The sequence below is a fragment of the Carcharhinus amblyrhynchos genome, chromosome 15, assembly GCF_965287045.1.
Source record: "Carcharhinus amblyrhynchos chromosome 15, sCarAmb.v2.hapA, whole genome shotgun sequence".
NCBI lineage: Eukaryota > Metazoa > Chordata > Chondrichthyes > Carcharhiniformes > Carcharhinidae > Carcharhinus > Carcharhinus amblyrhynchos.
The window spans coordinates 58396718-58423739 of NC_137338.1; the positions used below are offsets into that span (position 1 = coordinate 58396718).

Below are 27022 nucleotides of genomic sequence, written 5' to 3' on the forward strand. Positions count from 1 at the left end.
AGAAAGACCACTGCTGTTGAACGGGCGAAACCTAACAAGTCTTACATGCAGAGAGTGGTGAGTGCCTAGAACATACTGCCAGAGGAGGTGGTGGAAGTAGGCACATTAGCAACATTTAAGAGGCACTTGGGTGGGTACATAAATAAGGAGAGAATAGGAGGATATGGTCCAAGTAAGGGCATAAGGCTTTTTTTAGTTTAGTTAGGGCATCATGATTGGCACGGACTTGGAGGGCTGTGGGGCTTGTTCCTGAGCTGTATGTTTCTTTGTTCTTTATACCAATTCTCACCAAATAGTACCTTCCAAAACCACGACCACTATCATCTAGAAAGGCAAAGACAACAGATAAATGGGAACACCACAACCCGCAAGTTCCCCTGCCGCCCACCCCCACCCACCCAAGTCACACACCATTCCGACTTGGAATTACATCGTAGTTCCTTCACTGTCATTGAGTCACATTCCTGGAACTACCATCCTAATAGCACTGTGGATATACATGCATCACACGGCTGCAGTACTTAAACAAGTCAGCTCACCACCACCTTCTCAAGGGCAATTAGGGATGGACAATAAATGCTACCCCAGCCAGCAATGCCCACATCCCAGGAATAAAAATAAAAATGCAATGGAGAAAGTGTTGATGCATTTATAAGCAACCTGCATAGACTTACAGAGAACTGTGGGTATGGTACCTAATGAGATGAGCTGATCAGAGACAGAATTGTCATGTGAGTACAGGATGATGCTGTGTTTGATTGCTGGTTGTCAGGCAGGGCAATGCAATCCAACTGAGCAGGCAAGCTGAGGTCAAGAAGAAAAATTGACCCTTGATTCAAGGTGACAGGGAGAACCTTATCTCAAAAGCAGCTGACTCAGTAGAATATGTCAAAATTCAAAACAGAATAAATATTGCAAACAAAATGATGGGAGACAAGAAGAATGTCCATTCACAGCTCCAGCTAATTATAATGGGTATGGCAGGGTAAAAAAACATAGGCAGGAAAACTGCTCTGCCATAGAGACTGAATTATGCGGAAAACTGGGCCACTTCCAAGCTATGTGCTGTAGCAAGAAGCCTGTACAGAATTCACTCAGAGGGAAGCATGAGAAAAAAATGACATGATCCATGATGTAGATGATATTCATTATATTGAGCTATCTCTCCTTGGAGGGATCAAGGAATCTGCAAAGAAAATGTAAAGTCTTTTTTCAACCAGCTCCAGCAGAAAAGGAATAGATAGTTCCATGTGTTAGAGTTGCTGACGAATGCAGGTCTTGCAGAGCTCACTGACAACCAAATGTAAAGCTGCAGCTATATCTCAACAGGAGCAGTTACCAGGAAGAGCTATTGCAGCCATCTGTGCAAGACCTGTGCTTGGAGAACCAGGCTGCACAAATACAATATACTTGCACGTTTCGATTACAATCTATTGTATGCTGATAAAGAGCTCTCATGAATCAATGCAGCCCCAGCAGACATCAGTATCTTGCACTTTCTTCGCTATCACCCCCGTGAAAAATTGGATTTAGCTCTAACTGGAATAGTCTATAAACCCAGGCATAAGTGATATTAATGGTGTCATAATGATTAATTATTCAGGTCCAGTGTCTCTTCGGTATCAATCATTACCACCCAATAGTGGTGCTTAAAGGATTTTAGAAATATTGTTAAAAACATGCACAACACAAAATATATTTTGGTGTTGCAGAAGACATGTTTCTTTTGATACAAGTACTCAACTGGTACCAGAACAGATGAATTTTGCAGCATTTTACAAATACTCAAAAACTACATATTGGTTAAAATATTGAAAGTTCATAAATTTACTTTTATTGTACACTTGAGATGATCCTTGCACTTAGAAGTTCAAAGCATATCATTTGCACAGTTAAGTAACTAACATACGCCTTTAGAACAGTGAATTTTACGAAGTGTCCTTGCGATGAAGGCTGTCACTGTCTGTCTTTTGCAAAGCAGATGTCAATGTGTACCTGTGAGAATTCAAGATCTTATATTAGACCTTGTTCCTTGATGGTGACAACCTGATAAACTGCAAACAAATTCCTACCTTGTTTTAGAGGACAGGGCAGAGCATCCCTCCAAAGGGAAGTTTTTTTTTTATTTTTAACACATTTGATGTTACAGCAATCAACATGACACTGAACAAACTCATGCTTGTATGTACATGGTAGGCATCAAAAGGTTAACTTTCATGTCATTCTTGTTCATAGGAATAATGTTGGCAAAAATATATGAACTGTACACGAGACAGTGAAGACAAACATCAGAATATCTGGTACACTTGACTACATTTAGTACTTCCAGTTCTCAAGGCCTTTGTGCTCTTTCCCAGTATGTGCTCAACTGGTTGTTTTTGTCATCGTTGTTTGTTACCATGACAACTGGAGGAAGGAGATGCATCAACTTTCCCAATAAGTGACTGCAACAAAAGATGGATCAGTGGCATCGAGCCACTGACAGATGTCTTATCCACCAGGTCACTTATGCCTTCTGTCATTACACAGGAGGTGATGCTGGTTTTTGTCCTCATTTCAGTGGAATGGTGCCTTTGAGTTGACAGCAGCACTGAGACCCTGCCCCGCCTCAATTTTCAAAGCCCACCTTTACTGTCGTTTAAATAGCCTCAAGGCAGCTATCTACCCGGCTGTCACCAATATATATTTGGCACCTTGAATAGTTTCCAATCCCAAACAGCAACATTTGTACAGCACCTTTAACACAGTAAAGGATGTTTCACTGGAGCAATATCAAGTAGTTTTCAACCCTGAGCCACATAAACTGATATTAGGGCAGATGATCAAAAGTTTGGTTAAAGTGATCACCTTTAAGGGACATAAATGCGGAAAAATAAGTCAAGAGGCAGAAAGGTTTTGGGAGGGATTATTCAAGCTTGGGACCAAAAACAGTTCAAAGCAGGGCTGCCAATTGTGGAAGAATAACATTTCAAGGTCTACAAGAGGCCAAAATTTACAGGCAGAGGTGTTGGAGTATTGTAGGGCTGGAGAGGATTAGAAAGTTCGGAAAGGGTGAGGCCATGAGAGATCTGAAAAGAAGAATGAGAATTATAAAGTCAAGTTGTTGCTGGATTGGGAGCCAAAACAGACTTCAAGTCATTCCTTACCATGGCCAAAGCGGCACATTGCATCCCAAACAGCCTTGGTCCCAGCCACCATATCCATAACTAATATTGGCAGTAATACTAGCACAGGAGAACATGTATCATTACAAGCATGATACATCCAAACTCGATGAGCACTTGATAGTGTCTTTCTCAACTCTCATGGATGCAGTTCAGCAGAGTTTGGACATAAATTATAAATCAGTACTCTGTAAACTGTTATATGCTCTGTCTGAGGCCAGAACTTTCCATTCATCTGATGAAGGGGCAAACCCTGAAAGCTTGTGAGTTTACTATCAAGTAAATTGGTTGGACTTTAACCTGGTATTGTGAGACTTCTCACTACATAAATTATAGTGCAGTAAAGCAAGCTTAGTTATCTGTTTACCTTCTGTGCAGTCACTGTGAAAAGGATGGTGAAGTCAATAGTGAAACATGCAAACCTAGAAATGTGTTTTGCAGCATTCAAATTGATTCTGCAGTTCTGTTTAGATCTTTTGGTAAACAGCCTACACTGTATTATACATGTTGGGTTAGCAGACCTCAACGGTTTGCTCAAGAGCCAAATTCTGAGTATTGTTTAAAACTGCAGCAAATTCATCTGTCACCTTAATTAATCAAGATTCAGAGAAACAGAAACTCTCAGATATCCATGACACTTCATGTGCCCTAGATAACCATGTGTGCAGGAAGTGCTTCCAATTGCTCTAAGTCAAGTTTGACATTTCTGAAGTTGGGCATGGCTGGAGTTACTGTAGAGCTTACAGGAGGTTGAGAATCTGTTGGAGCCAATACTCCAGGAGGTAGTTACATCACAGCTACTGAAAATCCAGGAGGATATGAAAGGGTACCCATCGAACAGCTTAGAAAGAGGCAGGCATTGTTAATACTATATTAATTATATTTACTTGTATGCCAGTTGTAGAAATTAATTGACGGTTGTCTCCCCATGAATAGGATTTGATTTTTGATTTAATTTCTTATTGTCACATGTATTGGGATACGTAAAAACTACTGTTTTTTTGCACGCTATGCAGACAAAACATACTGTTCATGGAGTAGATAGGGGAGAAGGAAAGGAGAAGGTGCAGAATTAAGTGTTGCAGTCATAACAAGGGTGCAGAAAAAGATCAACTTAATATAACGTATGTCCATTCAAAAATCTGATGGCAGCAGAGAAGAAGTTGTTCTTGAGTTGGTTGGTATGTGATCTCAGACTTTTGCATCCTTTTCCCGAAGTAAGGAGGTGGGAGTAGAAGAGAGTACGTCCAGGGTGCAGAGGTTCTTGATTTTGCTGGCTACTATTCCAAGGCAGCGGAAAATGTAGGTGGAGTCAATGGATGGGAGGCTGGTTACATGGTGCACTGGGCTTCTTTCACAACCCTTTGTAGTTTCTTGCGGCCTTGCTTACAGCAACAAGACAAACTGTAGTTAGGAGATGAATGGTTTTTGTACATCTCAGTAAATAAATGCTTATAAAAGTGTGCAAGGATCGGCTTTAGTTATATCCTTCTGGTTTTCGAGATTATCCTCCAGGATTGTGTCATTCTGAAACTGATATTCAGTACAATGCAGTGCAATGGGAAAGTGCAGTGTACAGCAGTTCATTCTGGGATAATTGACTGCATGGGGGCGGTGTGCAGGGTGGGCACAGTGCTATAGCAAACTGTAGAAATGTCAAAGGGAATTCCTCAGTCAGGAAAATAGAGAAGAAATTTAGCAACTGCTGGTATGAGTCTCACATAGAACATAGAACATTACAGCGCAGAACAGGCCCTTCGGCCCACGATGTTGCGCCGACCAGTTACAAAACAATGACCCACTAACCTAAACCAATCCCTTTTCGTCTATAAACCTATCCACGGATCTCTTAAACGCCCCCAAACTAGGCGCATTTACAACTGCAGCAGGCAGGGCATTCCAATCCCTCACCACCCTCTGGGTAAAGAACCTACCCCTGACATCCGTCCTATAACTACCACCCCTTAATTTAAAGCCATGCCCCCTCGTGCTAGATTTCTCCATCCGAGGAAAAAGGCTATTACTATCCACCCTATCTAAAACTCTAATCATCTTATATGTTTCAATAAGATCCCCTCTTAGCCGCCTTCTTTCCAGCGAAAACAACCCCAAATCCCTCAGCCTCTCCTCATAGGACCTCCCCTCCATACCAGGCAACATCCTGGTAAACCTCCTCTGCACCCTCTCCAAAGCCTCCACATCCTTCCTGTAATGTGGGGACCAGAACTGCACACAGTACTCCAAGTGCGGCCGCACCAGAGTTGTGTACAGTTGCAACATGACGCTGCGACTCCTAAATTCAATCCCCCTGCCAATAAACGCCAAGACACCGTATGCCTTCTTAACAACCTTATCTACTTGACTCCCAACTTTCAGGGATCTATGTACACATACACCTAGATCCCTCTGCTCATCCACACTATTCAAAGTCCTCCCGTTAGCCCTATACTCGACACATCTGTTATTCCTACCAAAGTGAATTACCTCACACTTCTCCGCATTAAACTCCATCCGCCACCTCTCGGCCCAGCTCTGCAACCTGTCTAAGTCTTCCTGCAAACTATGATCACTATCTACCACACCTCCGACTTTGGTGTCATCAGCAAATTTACCAATCCACCCAACTATACCCTCATCCAGATCATTAATAAAAATTACAAACAGCAGTGGCCCCAAAACAGATCCCTGAGGCACACCACTCGTAACCGAACTCCATGATGAATATTTATCATCAACCACCACCCTCTGTCTCCTATCCGCTAGCCAATTCCTGATCCAATTCCCTAGATCACCCCCAATCCCATACATCTGCATTTTCTGCAGAAGCCTACCATGGTGAACCTTATCAAACGCCTTACTAAAATCCATATACACCACGTCCACTGCCTTACCCCCATCCACCTCTTTGGTCACTTTCTCAAAAAACTCAATAAGGTTAGTAAGGCACGACCTACCCGCTACAAAACCATGCTGACTATCTCCAATCAATTCATTACTCTCCAAATAACTATAAATCCTATCCCGAATAATTTTTTCTAAAACCTTGCCCACAACAGAAGTGAGACTCACCGGTCTATAATTCCCGGGGAAGTCTCTGTTCCCCTTCTTAAACAATGGGACAACATTCGCTAACCTCCAATCTTCCGGTACTATACCAGAGGCCAACGACGACCTGAAGATCAGAGCCAGAGGCTCAGCAATCACTTCTCTTGCCTCCCAGAGAATCCTGGGGTAAATCCCATCCGGACCAGGGGACTTATCTATTTTCAGACCCTCCAGAATATCTAGCACATCCTCCTTATCAACTGCAACACTGTCAATTCTACTCCCCTGCAACCCAGTGTCCTCCTCAGCTATATCCATGTCCCCCTGCGTGAACACCGAAGAGAAATATTGGTTCAATGCCTCTCCAATCTCCTCCGGTTCCACACATAATTTCCCTCTGCTGTCTGTAACTGGCCCTAATCTTGCCCTAACCAACCTTCTGTTCTTGACATACCTATAGAACGCCTTAGGATTCTCCTTAACCCTATCAGCCAAAGTCTGCTCATGTCCTCTTTTAGCCCTTCTTAGCTCACTCTTCAACTCCCTCCTAGCCAATCTAAAGTTTTCTAGTGCACTACCCGAGCCCTCACGTCTCATCCGAACATAAGCCTCCTTTTTCCTCTTAACCAACGAAGAAACTTTTTTGGTGCACCACGGTTCCCTAGCCCTACCAATTCCTCCTTGCCTGACAGGGACATACCTATCACGGACTCGCAGTAGCTGCTCCTTGAAAAAACTCCACATTTCAGACGTTCCCAGTCCCTGTAATCTCCTAGTCCAATCTATGCTTCCTAATTCTCTCCTAATAGCCTCATAATTACCCTTCCCCCAGCTAAAACCACTAGCCCGAGGTTCATGCCTAACCCTTTCCATCACTAAGGTGAACGTAACCGAATTGTGGTCACTATCACCAAAATGCACACCAACTTCCAAGTCTAGCACCTGGTCTGGCTCATTTCCCAGCACCAAATCCAATATAGCCTCACCTCTAGTTGGCCTATCTACATACTGAGTCAAAAAACCTTCCTGCATGCTTTGTACAAAAACTGACCCCTCTAACGAGCTAGAGCTATAACAATTCCAATCAATATTAGTAAAGTTAAAATCCCCCATAACAATTACCCTATTACTATCACTCCTAACCAGGATCGTCTCCGCAATCCTTTCCTCAACCTCTCTAGAACTTTTAGGAGGTCTATAAAAGACTCCCAACAGGGTGACCTCTCCTCTCCTATTTCTAATCTCCGCCCATACTACCTCAACAGACAAGTCCTCATCAAACTTCCTCTCTGACACTGTGATACAATCCCTGACCAATAATGCTACCCCTCCCCCATCCTACCTCCTTCTCTACTCCAACCAAAACATTTGAACCCTGGGACCTGCAGCAACCATTCCTGCCCCTGCTCTATCCATGTCTCTGAAATGGCCACAACATCGAAGTCCCAGGTACTGATCCACGCTGCAAGTTCATCCACTTTATTGCGAATACTCCTCGCATTGGTGTGTTGCCTCCATAGTGCCAGAGTAAAGTATATCGGTGAAAGAGTGCAGAGCAACTGAAGGGGAGGGTTGTGAGGGAATAGCCAGAAGTCATGGTCCACATAGACACTAAGGACTCAAGGAGGAAAATGATTGAGTTCTTACTGCCTAACTGCTGAATATTGTAATTTAAAAAGGAGACTCAAAGGTAGTAATTTCTTGATGACTCCCAATGCCATGTACCAGTGAGTTAAGCAATAGTAGGATTGAAGAAGATAGTATGCTGTTAAAGAAATAGTGTAGAAGGGAGAATTTCAGATTTCTGGAGCATTTGAGTTCTCAGGTGGGAGGGACTGATTCAAAGTGGATGGGTTGCAGCTCAACAGATCAAGGTCTAATATCCTTATTAAATGGTTAACAAGTATTGTGGGGGAGGATTTAAATTAATTTTACGAGCGGGGCAGGCAACAGGTCAGAGAGAAGAGAAACAAAATGCACAGAGGATTGGGAGTGACAAATTGCATTAGAGTATAGAAAAGTTCAGAAATCACAGAATCCCTACAGTGCAGAAGGAGGACTATGGCTCATCGAGTCTGCACCGACCAAAATCTTACCCAGCCTCTCTAATGTATTCCCTAGAAGGACTCGGACAAAGCGAAGCAGGCTGAGGTTTGGAGTGCATGTGCATAAATACACACAGCATGGTAAATAAGATTGGTAATCTGTAGGCACAGGATGATGATGTAGCACTGAGGATCTAATAACACTGGGTACAAGGTATTCATAAAAGAGGAAGTGGCATTGTTGATTTTGTTAAATAATTATAACATTGTAAAGGGATGATGCAGTTGAGGGACCAAAGAGAGGAAATGAATTTTAATTCCCCAATGTGGCTGAATGTTAGGCAGACACAGAGATTCATGTGACTGGCTTGCTTGTCAGTTTGCCAGCACCACTTGCCTTCAGGTTATTTTCCTGGTGACTGTATGAGAAGCAGCCAGCCTATCCATTCACAAATGGTGGCCAGCTATTTAAGGGGGGCATTAAATGGCTACTTAAGTATATAGTCAGAATGAGCCTCCAGGCTCTAGAAGAGATCAGGGACCAAACTATCTGCCTGGATGTGGGCTCCCAGTGACAGACAAGGGGGCCGGAGGTGCAGGTAGGCCTAGCATCATTCACTGGCCACCCTGCAATGGTGCCCCTGCTTCTAAGGGTGATTTTGTTTAAAAATTTAAGAAGTTGCTGAGAGGGCACCTCCAACTTGGGGCACCCTCTCTCTCTTTTACCTCACATGGCATCTTGATGCTCCTTGTGAGCAGGAGGGCCTCCTATTGAGCTTCAAAAGCTCACCTGGCATTCCTAATTGGACAGCAAGCTTGTCCCCTGGCTACTAATTGGCCAATTTGGAGAGAATCACAGCTGGGTGACTGTCCCTCGCAGTATGGAAGTGTGAACCCCTTTGACCCTGACATCAGTGACCCAACTCAAAATCCAGCCCGGAGTGTAGCTGATTCGAGTTAAGGACTGATATATGGAGCTGGGTGAATAGTTTCTCAAACAGGACACTTCAGCTTGATTTCAAGTCAAGTTATTGGGTTGGTTGTCATGATGGCATGGAGCTTCAAGGAGCTGCAAGCAATCATAAAAGTCATATTTCACCGATAATGTGCAGTGATGCCCTGAGGAAACACACATTGTAAAGCTTGAAAGAGGAATGATTTACTGTTACAGATCACTTGCAAAGATAAATAATTATAGCTTAGAATCAGGAATCAGCAATCATTGCGTGCGCAATGAAAATGTATATGAAAGTTTGTGAAGTGCAATCACAACTCAATATTTAACACTGTTTAATAATTGAAGCTTAGAGTCTGGAATGGGTACATGTGTAGAATTCAGAATCAAATGAAGACAGTTGTGAAGATTCCTGAGAGTACCCAGCTTGCAGGTGCAGCAGGTGGTCAGGAAGGCGAATGGGATGCTGGCCTTCATAGCGAGGGGGATTGAATATAAAAGTAGGGAGGTCTTGCTGCAGCTGTATAGGGCATTGGTGAGGCCGCAGCTGGAGTACTGTGTGCAGTTTTGGGTGCAGCACCTGCGCAAGGATATTTTGGCCCTGGAGGGAGTGCAGAGGAGGTTTACTAGGCTGATACCGGAGTTGAGGGGATTGAGCTATGAGGAGAGGCTGAATAAACTAGGCTTGTACTCGTTAGAGTTTAGAAGAATGAGGGGAGATCTCATTGAGACGTATAAGATGATGAATGGGATGGATAGGATAGAGGTGGAGAGACTCTTCCCGCTCAAAAAAGACAGTAGGACTAGGGGGCACAGCCTCAAGATAAGGGGGAGGCGGTTTAGAACGGAGTTGAGGAGGAACTTCTTCACTCAAAGGGTGGTGAATCTCTGGAATTCTCTGCCCGTTGAAGTGGTGGAGGCTGCCTCGCTAAATATTTTTAAGAAGCGAGTTGATGGGTTCTTGATAAGAGAGGGGATTAAGGGTTATGGGGAGAGGGCGGGAAAGTGGAACTGAGCCACGACAGATCAGCCATGATCTTATTGAATGGCGGGGCAGGCTCGAAGGGCTAGATGGCCTACTCCTGCTCCTATTTCTTATGTTCTTATGTTCTCTTTGCGATGATAGTACAATGTTGCTAGGTTTGCTTTCAGCTAAATGCAGCCTATTTCAGCAAGACCAATCTAACAGAGAGATACCATAACCTCAACTCATCATTCAATTCATAAATCCACATGTTTAATTTTCACAGCTCCACTTCAATGCCGCTGGCTTCTTTAGGTGGTTTCAAAAACACCTTGCTTAGAAATCTTTCACCCTTAGAAAAGATGGCTTTTATATCAATTAACCAAATTGCCACTAATAGGTGGCCAGGACAGCTATATTTAAGATCAGTTTTCCTGCTGTGGGGAATGCTAACATCTTGGATCTCCAAGTCTCGCTTGGAAACCCTAAGTTAATAATCTCACATGAGCCTTGTATGTCCCAGTTGGTAGTACTTTCCCCCCTATATATCTATTTGCTCAATAAGGCTGGCTTTTTCCTGTCTGGCACCTGAGAGTAGACGCCAAATTCGTTCCAATTCTGTTTTTTCTGTTTTGTCTACAACCACCAAAACTTCTGGTAATGTTTCTAGATTGTTCTGTGGTCCTTGTTTTATCATACAGCCTAGTCAAATGATAACCTTTTACTTGCCCTTCCATCTCTTTTTGAAGTACTGCCACAGTATCTCTCCCTCCCATGATCAAAGCTTATGTCACCCGAATGTGATTGTTTTCTAGGGCCAGAATCATTTCCAGATCCATTATGAGGACTCACATAGTGTTTTCTTACTTTCCACAGTTTCACCTCATTTTGCCAGTCTGTAGATCTTCTCTTTCATGCATCATCTTAGACACCTGCTTTTCCTGCTCTCCTTGTAATGACCACACCCATCCATTAACTGGACCGTTCTGGGAGGTACATCACCTTAGTACCAATTTTAGGCAGTTGTCCTTTGGACACAATAACCCTGTTCTGTGCATTGGTATCATATTTCTACTTGGCCCCTTATTTAGTATATTCTGTTCTTCGTAACCTCAGACATTTGAGCACGTAAAGTACCAGGCGGCTCATCAACTTCTACTAATTGCTCAGATTCTAAAAGTTTCTAATCAGTCCCAATTAACTGTGGCGAATGAACGCTAATGGTTTGACTACCATGTTGGTAGACAGAATCACTATCTTCCCATCAGATCCTGTCATTTTATATGGACCTTTCCCATTTTTGATTTTCTTTTCTAGATTTTGGATATCTCTGATTATGTTAGCGATGCAGTAAAGCTTACTAATTTTCTTTGCGACTTCTGTTTTGATGAATGCCCTTCTGCCTGCATACAGGAAATGCAAAAGTGCTCAGAAAAGGTGGATTTAATTAGTCTTTTCTAGAGCTGGGGGACTATCATGTAGCACAGAAGATATTTTGGGATTAATCCCATAGACCAACTGTTAGAGATTACAGTCTCCAGCCATTTGAAGCAAATTCTTTGCATGGCATGTCCATGCCAAGGCAGTTGTTAATTTGCAAATCGGTCAATCAATTACATTCTTATGAAGTAGTTTATCAATCATTGAATATTATTTGAAAGGATTTTTAACTCAGTTTCTGGTCAACCATAACTGTGATGTGAATAGCAGGATGTGAATAGTGAGGAATTCAACTGTTGCAATATCATAGGAAGATTGTTAGTCTCTATTTTTCTGGAAATGGTCATTGTGTGGCACAAATGTTACTTGTCATTTATCAGCCAAGACCTGAATGTCGTCCAAGTCTTGCTGCATTCAAACATAGATTGCTTCAGAATCAGAGGATTCACAAATGGTGCTGAACATTCAATGAACATCGCCACTTCTGACCTTATGATGGAGGAAAGATCATTGATAAGGCAGCTAGAGACAAAGGGAGTAATATCATTATATGATAAATTGTCCAAAGAAGAACAACATGGTTTTTAAAGCAATGCATCACGCAAAATATTCAAAAGTGGGAGATGATATTGTTCCATTTGAGGGCATTATACTGGTCACAAGAAGCTTCAGATTAGAGTTGCAGTGAAGAGTCAGGCAGAACAAAAGAGAAGGTGTAAAGTTCTTGAGATGCTTATTTTTACGTATAGTGCATTTTTAATAAACTGAGAAGACTTCCTGCCTCTTGAGGCTCATGAGGTGGATGAAGCAGACATTTATAGCTGTTCCTGAAGTTCGCGTTTTCCAGTGGCCATATAGCTCGAGGGGTGCCACTCCACATCAAACATGGCTGATCAAGAGATTCTCCCATTCTTACTGCACACCTTTGGCATAATGGGACAATTTGCAGGATGAAGATCTATTTGGCGACAATGCAAATGTGCTTTCCATGGCCATCAACTCTTGATGAGACTCGAACCCCGAACTTCTGGCTCAGAAGTAGGGACTCTACCAGCTGTGCCACAAGCCTAACACTATCACCTTTTTAAATATTGTATTGTTTTAATCAGATATTTTTGAAACTTATAACATCTTTTATGAATCTGAACATATATTATTTTCAATGGCAGACTTGCACTTACTTGATGCGGTTAATTTGGTTTTAATTGCTTCCAAAAACATTTATTTTTAGCTGCCAAATCACAGAAAGGAAACAGGAAAATAATTCATTTTACAGGACTTTCCAGAATGGGAGCAAGTTTAAAAAAATGTCAGATGTGAAGGAGATCTTCTATTAACAAATTTAATTTGACCACGTGGAGTCAGAAGGTATCAAGATATAAACTACATGGTCCTGTAGACACCATGTGAAGGTTAAGTTCTTAATGGGTTTGTTCTGCAGGTTCCCATAGATACAGTATTTAAAATGAGACAAAATGAAAGACAGCACGGTCATGAGATTAGCAGGCATTTTGAGATCAGCAAGCATTGGGAGATTAGTAAGGATTTGGAGATCAGTCAGCATTAGGAGATTAGCATGAGCTGTACCTATCATTAAGCCACCAACCCGATCTGCAAGCCTGGACCATCAATCTACCCACTAATGATGGAAAACAACTGCTACTGTAGCCCCCAGGTCATCAAAGGACCTGTTGTCACCACGGACTGGGGATTATATATCAACTTCGATTAGTCAATGTCGAGAAAACAGAGAGTGGGAGTGAACTAGTCATTTTTGGGTTGGTAGGTTGTAACTAGCAGGGTACTATAAGGAACAGTGCTGGGACCTCAGCTATCTATGATCCATATTCATGACTTAGATAAGAGAACAGAATGCAACATATTCAAACTTGCTGATAATTTAAAGGTGGAAAAATGAGCAGTGAGAAAAATGCAGAGACTGCAAAAGGAAGTTAGACATTTTCATTCAACAGATGCAGAGAAGTATGAAATTATTCACTTGAGTAGAAAACATAGAAAAACAGAATACTGGAAAATGTTCAGATCTAAGTGTTTATGTCCACAATCCACAAATCAAGTGGAGGCACAGCAAGGAATTAGGAAGGCAAATGGATTTTAATCTTTATTTTAAGGAATTAAAATGGAAGTTTAAGATGAAGAAGGCTTACTGCAACTGTATAGAGACTTGGTGAGACTGGGATTACTTGAAGTACAATGTATAGTTTTTGTCTCCTTATCTAAAGAAAGGTACCTGCTTGACTTAGAGACAGTGCAATATAGCTTTACTCAACTGACTCCTGAATTGTCCTTTGAGGACAGATTGAGCAGACTAGGCCTAAATTCTCTGGAATTTAGAAGAATGAGAGGTGAACTCACTGATGCATATAAAATTCTCAGGTAGCTTGACTGGCAAGATGCTGAGAAAATGTTTCATTCGCAGGGGAGTCTTGAACTAGGGTCACAGTCTCAGAATAAGGGATCAGTCATGTAGGATGGAGATGAGAAGATTTTTTTTGTAATCTCAAAGGTTCTGAGTGTTTGGAATTCTCTACCCCAGAGAGTTGTGGATGTTCAGGGATTGAGTATGTGAGGATTACAGGTAGTGTTGAGGTAGATCAGACACAATTTAATTGAATGGCAGAACAGGCTTGGAGGTCCAAATGGACCACTCACTTCTACTTCTTTTGCTAATGTTCTTATATCTTTATTTATTGCCAATATAGCTGCACCTGAGCTAGGTGACCCATAGCTTCAAACTTTTCATCACAACCATGGTAATGGCCACGTCAGACACCCTCCCTCCGCCTTTTCTCTCTCTCTCTCCTAGCAACCCCTCCCCCGCGCCCCTCTCTCCCCCCCCCCCCCCCCCCCCCCACCACCACCACCAGCACCAGCACCACCTCTGGGCGTGAATCTAAGGTTTGCAAACCAAAACTTCTGGAGAGATTGAAATGGGATTAATTGCAGGTCACAGCTGGAATGTGCAATTTGCAGCTCATTAACAGAAGCTACCAGAAGTAAATGACTCTTAGATAGACCTGCACTGTAAAGGAGTAAGAAACTAACTTTATCATCAACAATGTGGAATGCAGAGTAAGGCTTAGTAGTTTGAATTTCGCGAGGGAACAGGTAATGTAAGATTGACATTAATTGATATTAATGGAACAACTTACAATGGTCCCCACAGAGTCTTGTGGTTAATGTTAGTGGAAGAATCTATAGTAGTCCTCACAGAGTCTTGTGGAAAAGTAAGCACCCTGCAAATTAGTTTCAATGTATTTGAAATGTAATCAGAACAAGAGACAGAGACATCCACAGTAAGAAATGGTAAATTAAAGTTTACATCTGAGAAATCTGAAACTGAGGATTGTGGCATATTTATAGGTAGTCCCAATAGAAGTAAATAATTTTAAGGTTTCATAACATATGAGAGAATACTTGGGGAAGTATGAAGTAAACCTAAGGTCTGGTATCTGTGCATATAAGCTGTAATGTTAACCTAACTGTGTTTATTTTTTCTATATATAACAAAGTTTATGGGCAGAATTGTCTCGTCCTACCCGCCACAGGAATTGTAGCAGACAGGACAGGACCATGCAAAGGTCCATTGACCTTGGGTGGGATTTTCCAGTCTTGGAGCGAGTGTGGCTGGAAAATCCGGGCCTATATTTTGTTTTTAAAAAATGAAAGCTTATGGTGTACTTCTATTGATTAAAATTAGGTGGTCAAATTTCTCTTTAAATGTGAGTGGTCCTGAACAGAAGTGTAACATGTGTTTTTGTATGATAACGTCACTGGCAAAAATCAAGAGATTTTACAAGATGTATCTTGAAGCTACAACCTAATTTTGATTTGCGCAGTATATAATTTATGACCATTATGAATAGAAATGGAATTAAACCACATCCCTGAAAATTGTCCACTCTAAATTTTAACTGCCTGCAAGAATTGACAGAGTAGTATTCTTTTTTTTAATCCGTTTATGGGATGTGAAAGTCTCCAGCAAGGCCAGCATATATACCCATCCCTAATTGCCCAGAGAAGATGGTGGTGTGTTGCCTCCTGGAACTGCAGCAGTCTCTGAGTTGAAGGTGTCGCAGGGGAGGGAGTTCTAAGATGTTGACCCGGTGACAATAGAGGGATGGAGGTATAATTCAAAGTTCGGTTTGGAGGGAAACTTGCAGGTGATGGGATTCCTTCCTTCTTTTTCCCTCATTCCTCTCAGTGGTGGAGGGTGCACATTTGGGAGGTGCTGTCAAAGAAGTATTGAAGAATTGTTATAGTGCACCATGTAAATAGTTAACACTATAACCTTAGTGCACATTTGGAGAAAGTGGATGTTCAGGGTGGTGGTGGCATTATCAATTAAGCAGTACTTATTCTCACAAACTGCGCAAATTAGGATGAAGCATGATTATGCCACCTATCGTACATGCAGACTTGAAATACCTATCCATTAATGACTGCTTCGCTAGTCTGCAGGACAGCTATGAGGGCCTCTCATTGCCTCCATACAAGAAACCTCAACTGCCTTATTCTGCTCTCTCACCAAACTTTCAAAATAATATGCTCATTGGAGGTTGATATTTTCTACTTCGTTGTGTTCCATTCACACCTCATAATTTAGATGCTGTAAATTCTACCGTGGGATCAGTGATCACCATTCCTCTCTGCATCTCAATCCAAAATGTGCATTCAATTGTGAAGCAGGCTCTTGTTTTCTATAAGCTTATGTGAGTGATCACCTCAACATCATGGCTTGGTAGAAAACTGGGGTAGGGTTGATGAGGCTTCTCCCTGTTGAAGCACCCCAACTTTTCTACAACTTCCACCATTTGGCCACAGTAGCAGAGTGATTCTTATCACCAAAACCGGAGGGACAGTCTGATTCTCATGGGCACACAAATTATGACTACTGAGGCATAAGTTTCAGCCCAAAAATACACCTGTGCCATCGGCAGAAATCACTTGCATTTTCCAGACTGGAACCAACACACTGCCATTTTTTGGTAAGATTTCATCCATAGCCTCCATTAAAACTATTACTGTCTTTCACCCTAGTCGTTCCCTCTGGCATGGGTTTGACATAGCTCCGTTAAGTTCAATGGACTCTAATTTGAGTGGATAACTAGCTTAACCAGTCCATGCCAGATCTAGTTGAACTGTATAAAGCACAATTGGATCCTATTCTCATCTGATAGAACTGCTCGCTACTCCAGGATCATCCTGGAATGAAAAGATAATTTCTGGCTTCCTTTCTCTACTGTAAACTCTCTTTTGAAACTCCTTTCCCGTGTCACCTCCTCCAACAACAAAAGCATGGAGCTCATGGATCTCTCTGTCACTAAGATTGAGACCATTTGTATACCTGCCAGGACTGCATCTCTTTTCTCAGTGCATCAGGATAATCTTCTCTAAGGTACCATGCTGTCCTAGCCCTGAACTCAGAGTTGATCTCCTATCTCTCTTATCTTTACAAGCACTTCTCATTCTTGAGACCTCCTTTCTCACCCTATAGCGCTAAACTGTTGACTATTCAACTTCCATCCTGGTCCAATATCAACTGGTACGATTGACAATTCTCTCTCTTTAGGTACTGTCAAACCTGCTGTCATCATCCAGCCCTCAAAAAGCCAACCTTTGACTATTCTTTCATTGCAAATTACAGCCCAACCTCCCCTACTTTTCCTAAGTTCATGAATATGATTTCACCTCCCAAACCCATAACCATTTCGCCAGAACTCTATGTTTAAATACCTCCAGTCAGGTTCCCATCTCTGCCACAATAACTCTTATTGAAGTCATAAACAGCATTCTATGTGACCTTGACAAAGGTAAGCTACTTTCAATGTCCTTCTTAACCTGTCTTGATTTGTCTTCACATGGTTGGCCAAATCATCCTCCTCCAACAACTCTCCTCTATTGTCCAAAGCATGCCATCACACTCACCTGGTTCCATTCTTATCAATCCACTGTAGTCAGAGAATCAAGCAATGTCTTCTTTTCCTGCTTCTGCATCATTGATCAGAACATTATGGCCCCTCCCATCAGTGCCGTCTTCCGGTCCCGCAGAAATCAGTGGATGTTTGAATGGGTTGCCGCATCACTTAAAGGTATCCTGACATGGCGTGGTTGGAAAATGCCAGCCATTTTGTCTTGTGTTCCCCAGTGATCTACCTATCTTTGGCCCCCTCCTATTTCTCATATACATGATGCCCCCTACATAGCATCATTTAAAAGCACACTTTCAGGTTCTATATGTATTCTGGCAACATCCAACTTTAACTCACCACCACATTTCACAATCCATCCACTGTCTGTAATTTGTCCAACTACTTCTCTGGATAAGCCCAAAATGAAATATTGGGAAGACTGAAGCCACTCTCTTCACAATCTGCCAAAAGCTCCATTCCCTTGGCATCAACTTCATCCTTCTCCACGGAAGTTAACTGAGACTGAACAATGCTGTTTACAACATTGATGGTGTTTTGGACTCTGAGATTTGCTTCCAACCACACAGCACTAAGACTGCCTAGACCTATCTCCCTAATGTCACCTGACTCCTCCCTGCCTCAGCTCATATGCTGTTCAAACTCTCATTTATTATCTTTAGACTTAACTGTTCCAATTCAATTCCTAGTTATCTTCCTATCTGCCACCCTCCACAAATCTCTGTTGCCCGTATACTAACTTTTACCATGTACCTTTCACCCATCATTCCTGTGCTCACCGATCTGCATTGTCTCCCAGTAAAGAAATACCTTAATTTGAAAATGTTCACCCTTATTTTAAAATCCCTCTGTGACCTTACCTCTCCCTCTCTCTATAATCTCCTCGAGTTCAGACAGTGGCTACAGATTCACCACAGGTCAACAGTGAACTGGACAAGTTTGAGTGGTAAATTCTGTTGGGGCAGGGTGGGAGAGATGGGATTTGTTTAATTGGTGACCATTCCACTATCACCTGTTTTTCTCTGCTTGAGTTGAATTTCACTCCCAATGTAAGTGAAGACTTAGTTTGGGGCCAATTCTGCCAAATAATTCTAAGTGTCGAATTTGTGTGAAAAATGGAGTGAATCATGCTGGTTTTTTTCAACAGGGGTTTCAAAATGAATTTTGCACACCCTGTGCACTGCAGAATGCACTAGTGTGAATCTTGTGAAAAATCGGGGCAGAGTCGGGGGTGGGGGTGGGGGGTTGGTGGTGGGGGGCTATTCCCACCGGAGAGGCCGGCAGCATAATGCTGAGCGGGTCACTGTGCATGCACCAATCTGTCAGCACTGAGATCGGCCCATGCACAGTGCCCCTGTCTGCTGGCTTCCTGTTTGCTGGCTAGTTCAATGACTGGCCAGCCCCGCAGCCTCTGCATCGCTGGCCGTGTGACCCCCCCACCCCAGTGTGAGGACCCAGTCACTGGTTCCCCAAACACGCCCGGGCCAGCCTTGACCCACACCCCTGCCCCCAGCCAGTCTTGATGTTTCTCCCCTACCCGCAGCCCCGATCTGCTGATTGACCCCCAATCTCTGCCCCCTCCAGTGGCAGTCCCAACCCCCCCCCCCCCACCTCATCCCAGAGCCACAACCCACCTGCAGCCCCAAACCTCCCCCCCGCCCCGAAGCAGGCTGACCAACCCCCACCCCGATGGTCAGCCCAAAGCACCGACGACCCTCTCTCTGTCGGGGAGGGGGGGTTGGGTTAAGGTTAGTGGGCCCGGAGACTTCAGTCCCTGGCCTGCTGATGATATTAGAATTAGTTAATGGCCATTTAAATAAACTATGCAGCTCCGTGCCAATTTCTGGCACAAAGCTAACAGCGCTGGATATCCAGTTGCCGGTGATGCGCGGATACTGTGGCGCACAATGGGAAGCCCGTGAAACAGCCTCCACTCAAGTCTCGCTACTTTAGCATCGTGCTACTTTTGTACGGGATGGGAGAATCGCACCCTTCGTATCTGAAGTCCAGACGTGAGCTCCAATTTAGTTGAGGTCTCACTCTGTGTTGCCATTGACAGTGCATCTGGATAATCTTTTCCACGATATATTGGAAGCTGCAGCAATCCTCTGAACTGGGGCAGGTTTCTTGCATTGTATGAAAATCAGGTCAGTAATTTGGAATGACCAACTTACCTTCAAATCAAGCAGGCAGGTTGCAGATTTAATTCTTTCTTGTTCAGGATGAGCAAATATTGGAACTTAATAAATTGATTGTGCTGTAATCATCCTCTGTACTTTGCAGTGCAAATTTTCTCTTAGCTTCAAGTATTCAGAGTAAATAGACAGATGATACTGGATGGAATCCAACAACATAAAAAATTAACTACCATTTCCATTCTATCACAGTAAATGTCAAAATATTAGTGAACGTGTTGATAAATTATTCAGCCCACTCCATAATTATTATACATTGGTGTTTCCATGAAATGAATCAATGTTACTGCCACTACATACTTGTACCTAGCTCGAATACCATTGACATTTCAAGGCTGGGTGTGGTTGATTCCACATGTATGCTTCCCTGGTCCAAATACAATAAGGGGAATTGTAGCTCCTAAAAATATCTGGTTTCAGTTGAGCCAGGAGGATGTGATTCAAGTGTTGAAGTTTTGAATGCCAACACTAACACCCCTTCAACCCAGCTTTAATGTGACTGAGTGAGCAACCTGAGCAAAAGAGGTGGGATGTCACTTTAAATATTCTGATATGATTGAATGCCTCATTTGCATTTATCGTTTGAAATTTAACACTAGATGGCCGGGTTTCCTGGGCTTCAGAAAATGCGGCAGTAAATCGAGACAATGGACTGCAGGCTCAGACAATGAAGACCTTTCTGCTTAGCTGTTTAATCCAGTATATCTACCTGGCTGACCTCTGTAGTTTGACACCTCCCCTCAACAATCCTTTCAATCGACCCTGATCTCCCTGTGAGGTCTCTGATCCCCACCCCTACAACATACCTGGGAGCTTCCCTCTGAACCCAACACACCCACTGTCCACAGGTGTCCCAAACAAAGACCTTCAGTATCCCAGCCAGACCTTCAATCTCACCTATCCCAGGCCTTTGATACTCCTATCATGGGCTCTGACCCTGCCCCCTAACCCCAGACTCCAGGAACAAATCCACACCAGGATCAAAGGAAAGGAACAAAAAAAGGAAAAAAATTCTCTCAAAGTGGACCTTTCAGTGTTCTAAAAGATAACATACAATATAGATTAAGGTAAATTCAAAGCAACAATATTTTCATTCCCTGATTGAAAGACATAGAGATTGTCACAAAATAAGAGTTGGAATTTTCCACCAGTGCACTCAGCAGCTTTTCATTTTCACTTTGCCTGTGAAAAATTCTGGGCTAAGAGTCACAGAAATGGAAAATCTCTCTGAAAGATCACTGCATTGCAGGAGAACTGAAGGCTTTCAGCACTGAAACTGCACAGTTTGAAGGAAATCAATAAATTCAGAGGGGAATCATTCTGTTCGAAGAGTGGTTGGGTTTGGAGAATGAAGAAATCATTGATTGTGAAGTGGAAGCAGAGTGGGTGAAATGGCAGAGTCCTGGGCAACTTTGAGTTACTGGAAATTGTCAAAGGATTACCTATCAATCTCAGAATCGTTACGGTGCAGAAGGAGGCTATTTGGCCAATCATGTTTGCATCAGCTCTCCAAACAAGCACTGTGATTGAGTCCAATTCTCTTGCCTTTTCTCTATCAGCTTGCACCACACTTCCAGGCAGTGCAGACCAGACCCAAACCACTTGTCAGGTGTAAAAGTTTTCTTCGCATCACATTTACAACTCTTGCAAAATCAATGCCTTTCCATTCTTACAGAATCACAGAATTGAATCAACTTTATTACAGGTAGAGTGATTTGAGAATAAACTAGGTAGTCATGGACATAACCTTGGTGGCACATCAAGAAATTGTATCTTATTCTGAAGTAACAGATATTATCAAAGGCATCTCCAAGGTAGTGCAGAGGTTTCATAAAATGCACAAGAACAGAGTTCCAGAGAAATTAGCAAAGATGCCAAAAACTTTTGGGATGGTTATGAATTATGCCAGAACTTATAAGGTAATAAATAGATCATTTGATAACTAGCAGTATGTTCCATGTTTTTAAAAAGTACTAATCAAGGATAATTGCCAGAGATCACCTTTCTCACAGAGTGAATATTAATAATATTTCACAGTGAAGATCAAATTGACAGCAAGAAATTGGTGACATAAACAAGTGACACAAAATAAATACAGAAACACTTCCAGTTGAGTACTTTCAGGACCAGATTCTTATTGATAAGTAAGTGACCTTATCATCCTGGCAGCGATAAAATTTGCTAGTGGCCATAATGATTGAACGAAACGGAGAAAACTCTTTTAACCAAAATCTTTGAGATTAGAGTTTAAAACAGTATCTACTCCCTCATGACATGAGAAGGGTAGAAAAGAATTCTCACGAAAGTTAGGGGAACTAACTTAGGCAAGGGACTAGTTGTCAACATGAGGTCATAAGAACAGAAAAATCCAAGAGATAAATGTTGCTCATTTTTCTTTCTGTTACCCAGTGTAAGAGTCAACAAGGACATTTGTATAGATGGTCACAGAGTTGCACTGATTTCCAATCTTCAAGCCAGATCTTTCATTTATCTGTGCAAGTATGAAGCAATAAGCCCCTCAGGCAACTGAGTGAAGCAGCAATGTTTATGAATGTTGAGCATTTCCAATTTACATTTGCCTGCCAAAAATGATGGAGGTCTACATCATTGGCCTGCAAAACAATCTATTGTCGAGCGATATCTATTTAATGTATTTTGCATGCACTAATTTTCTATTAATTTTCAGTATGCATTAGTGTCGTTTGTTACAAAACCCAGATTTTTGCAGCACATTTCCAGCATACAAAATTTAATCATACAATTCCAATGGAAATCCATCATCTCTTGCATGTGGCTTTAATAATTTGATTGAAGGCTCACTGACCAGATTTTCCACAATGTATTATATCAGTGACAATCACTCGATTTGGGGGGTGGGGGGAGGGGCAATTCTCCCAGCCCACTGTGCTGCTGTGAGTCATCAGCGGGGCTCTCCGTTGAGTGCCACGGCTTCCATGCGTCTCCGGCTCCAAAATTTTCAGAGACATCAGGTGGTGCTGAACTGACTTCCGTATTTAAATTTCCATTTGCATTTCATTAGCAGGCCCGGGACTGAAGTCTCCAGACCCACAAGCATCTCCCTCCCACATCCCTCAGTCCTCCAGGAGTTGTTCACTCCGGTAGGTTTTACTCCTGCCCCCATTAACAGGCAGCCAAACTCACCAGAGGAAAGAGAGGCCATAAAGGCCCCTCTAGGAGGCATGGGGCAAAGGGGGGGGGGGGGGGGGTTACCCCCGGGGCACTGGCAGCCTGGCCCTATTGGCATTGCCCAAGGGACAAACTGGCAATGCTCATCAGGCACAGGCAGTGCCTAGGAGTGCGGCCAGTGGCAGGATCTATTGGGGAGGGGCTTGTGGGGGAGGGGGGGCAGCTGATCAGTGGGGGCAGGGCGTCCCACTGCCATTCTGCATTGGGATCGGTGGCAGAGAGTAGGAAGGGGGTGATCAGGACTGGCCATCCAGATTGGGGTGGAGAATTGAGGCTGCAGGGGGGTGGGGGGGAACTGCCGGAGGGGAGACGGGTTAGAGAGTTGAGGGGCTGTGTTGGCGGGGGAAGGACATTGGTGCTGGCCCGGAGAGGTCAACAATCGGAGATTGGAGGGGGTCGGTGGGGCAGCAGTGTGGGGTCACCTGACGAAGGAACACTGTTTCCAGAAGCTTGTGGGATTACTGTCAAATAAACTGGTTGGACTTAAACCTGGTGTTGTGAGACTTCTTACAGCAATCGAGAGGCCAGTTACTGCACATATGCCGATCTTGGCGCTGACAGATGGGTGCATGCGCATGGTCTGTTCAGCACTATGCTGCCGGCCTCTTCAGTGGGAATAGGCTCTGCCCCCTGATTTTGAGTCTGAATCTCACTAGGGCACTCTGTGATGCACAGAGTGTGGGGGATTTGTTTTGAAAATGCCACTAACAAAAGCAATGAAAGTTACTCCTTTTTTAAAACAAATTTGGCAGTTTTTTTGGGAGAATCATCCCCTTTGATGTCTAGATATGACTACCAATTACTTAACAAGCCCCATTGCCTTCATGTTAATTAATTGAAATAGTGTTGTTGCAAGGAATACTTTCTGAAAGCATTCAAAATGTCTTGGGTTCAAAAGTTGGTGGCTGGATGGAGTCCAGACATGAGGATACACATTGCCCAGGCCTCACAGGGACCCAGAATATCCTTGGCAATCAATAACCCCAGTGAAAGCAGGAAGCCAAAAAGAGGGCATGCCAACATTTGTAGCTAAACAGAAAGACAACCCCTCCATTCCACACCTCAAGTGTTATGAGCATCGGGTCAGGCATAGTTATAACAAAAGTAGTATGGATTTTTGGAAGCACTGTTATTTCAGACTTTCAATCTTGAAACCTCAGTGTATCTTCTTTCATGGATGGGGAGCATTTTTTAACTAGTTTATAGAACTTTTTTTTGTATTTCTTATTTCAAAATGTTAACACTGGTGGGTGAAAATCTTTGAAGGGGAAAAAAATTGAATTTCCTGAATTTTCATATTTGAAAGAGGAAATAAGTTTGATGCAGGAAAGATTTAGTGAAGACCACACTATTGAAGGGTCAAAATTACTGTTAATTTGGGGAGGCAATGGTCTAGTGGTATTATCGTTCGACTATTAATCCAGAAACCTTAACTGAACTCACCACATAAACACAATGGCTACAAGGGCAAGTCAAAGGCTAGGAATAGTGCGGTGAGTAATTCACCTTCTGACTCCCCAAAGCCTACCCACCATCTACAAGACACAAGTCAGGAATGTGATGGAATATCCCCACTTGCCTGGATGGGTGCAGCTCCAACAACACTCAAGAAGTTTGACCACCATCCAGAACAAAGCAGCCCACTTGATTTTCACCACATCTACAATCATTCAATCCCTCCACCACTGATGCTCAGTAGCAGTGTGTGTACTATCTACAAGATGCACTGCAGCAATTCACCAAAGACAGCAGCTTCCAAGCCCACGACCGCTTCCATCTAGAAGGACAGCGTAGCAGATAAATGGGAACACCACCAACTGCAAGTGCCCCTGCAAGCCACTCACCATCCTGACTTGGAAATATATTGCCGTTCCTTCATAGTCACTGGATCAAAATCCTGGAATTCCCTGCCTAACGGCATTGTGGGTCAACCCACAGAATATGGATTGCAACAATTCGAGAAGACAGCTCACCACTACTTCTCAAGGGCAACTAGGGACAGGCAATAAATTCTGGCCAGCCAGCAATACCCATGTCCCATGAATGAATTAAAAAAAACTCAATTAGATCCATTTTTTATTTCCTTTTATCACATTTGTAATTTGCTTTACTTTGTCTAAAGGTTCTTTTGTCTCTGTTCTGCACATCACTGACACAACTTGTTTATTGTCAATGATCAATAATTATTTACAAACTCAGCTCTGACAGAATGAACAATGCAACAATTTTCCATTTCTCCCTGGCACTAAGTGAGGATACTTCCTGACCCAGGATACACCCCTCTGCATCTGATTGGTTCGGTTTCCTGCCTCACCATACCAGGTCCAGTCTGATCACATGGCCCTTGAGAATCACCAACCCCCCACCCTCCCCCCCACCCCACCCCCCGACCCCACCTCCCCCAAAAGGAGTCATGCTACCCCATTCATCTGTTTCTCTGTAATGGTGGAGTGAAAGGAATCAGCTCAGGGTTCAGATTGTGCTTTTTTGCTTTTGGTTTGTTGTCATGAAAAAATAAGCAAGATAAAGAATAAGGAGGAAGGAGGAAGGGGGAGGGACTGGAGAAAGAACCGCATGCAATGGGGAAAGGATAGCTAGTGCCTTCAGTACAGGAAAACTGCTCTGAGAGAGAAAAATCACGATTAACATTCACATTTTGGGATGGCTAGAACACACCTAAGTCACTCCCATTATGAAGTACATTCATCGTTCATTATGTCCTCATCTTCCTCATGTCTTCATCAAGCTTCCCCTTAAATGCCACAATGCTAGTTGCCTCAACTGTTGTATTTGGTTCCACAAGCCATCCACTCCCTTAGTAAAGAGGTTTCTCCAGAGTTCTCAGTTGGAATTATTAGTCATTATCTTATGTTTATAGTCCCTAGTTTTAGTCCTTCCCCCACAAGTGGAAATACAATGGAAGAATTTTAATACCCCAAGGACAAGTTTGGCTGGGGAAGGAGATGTTAAAATTTCAAAGATCCGTACCTATCCCATTCTGCTTAAAGATGCCCAATTATGACTTTAATGGAGGCAGGTCTCAAAACGCAGGCCTCCCTAAATATTTTCAGTCAAAATATTACCTTTATTGCAACAGTGCTTCTTGAAGTGCAGCATTTCTATGTTTTTTATAACTGAAGACCTTAACAGAATCAAAACATCTGATTCTGGAAGAAGCTACACGAAGCTTTATGAAAACAGGCCTACGTGTATAACTACAGATTTAGACAAGAGTGATGTCATGACTTGTTTATAGCCATTGAATATGAAAACCTTATTACCTCCATCACCGAAGGATTTTACTATTGTTAGCCTTTTTGTCCATAATATATCTCAAAAACTAATTGGTGGATTTCAACAAAACTTGATCCATAGTTACTGTACTAGCAAGAAGGAACCAATTATTGTTTTGAAAAGATGCAGAGTCCCAGTGATTCATTCCACTCAGCTCCCTCAAAAAATGGGTGGGGTAAACTCCCGTATTCCCGTCCATTGGGCACTTCATTTTTTTGGGGAGAATCATCCCCAATATTTATAATGTCTGATTTGTAGTCACGCATCATCAACCAAGCAGCAAAAGGACTCAAAAAGAGTTGTGTCTTTGTGATACCATTGAGTTAACACATGGAGGCAAAGATGTGCACTGTCTTAAGTGTCCTTTTCACTTCTTGGGAACAGTTTTCTCCTGAGTTGAAAAGGTAGCTTTACATCTGATGGGCTTAGTACCATTCCTTGAAATCTTCCAATTCGTTCTAGCATCTGGAAGAAAAATCTTCCTGACTGACAATTTTGTGCAATGTGGCTATATAAATTCAAGTTTATAGCCATATTCTAATTGCTCTTGAGTTGAGGTGTGTGCAATGACATGCTCATTGGGCTTATTTGATTTATAATTATCATATGTGTTAACATACAGTGAAAAGTATTCTATCTTGCCTGCTATACAGACAAAGCATACTGTCCATAGGAAAGGAATGGAGAGAGTGCAGAACGTAGTGTTCCAATCATTGCTAGAGTGTAAAGAAAGATCAATTTAGTGCAAGGTAAGTCCATTCA

The 27022-nt window shown here is 42.7% G+C and overlaps 1 protein-coding gene across 8 annotated transcripts in view; it reads left to right on the forward strand.

Annotated features, from left to right (window-relative positions):
• The window catches only part of frmpd4 (FERM and PDZ domain containing 4), a 633610-nt gene that overhangs the window by 539389 nt on the left and 67199 nt on the right, over window positions 1-27022 (forward strand). The gene's annotated exons all lie outside the window — the stretch shown is intronic.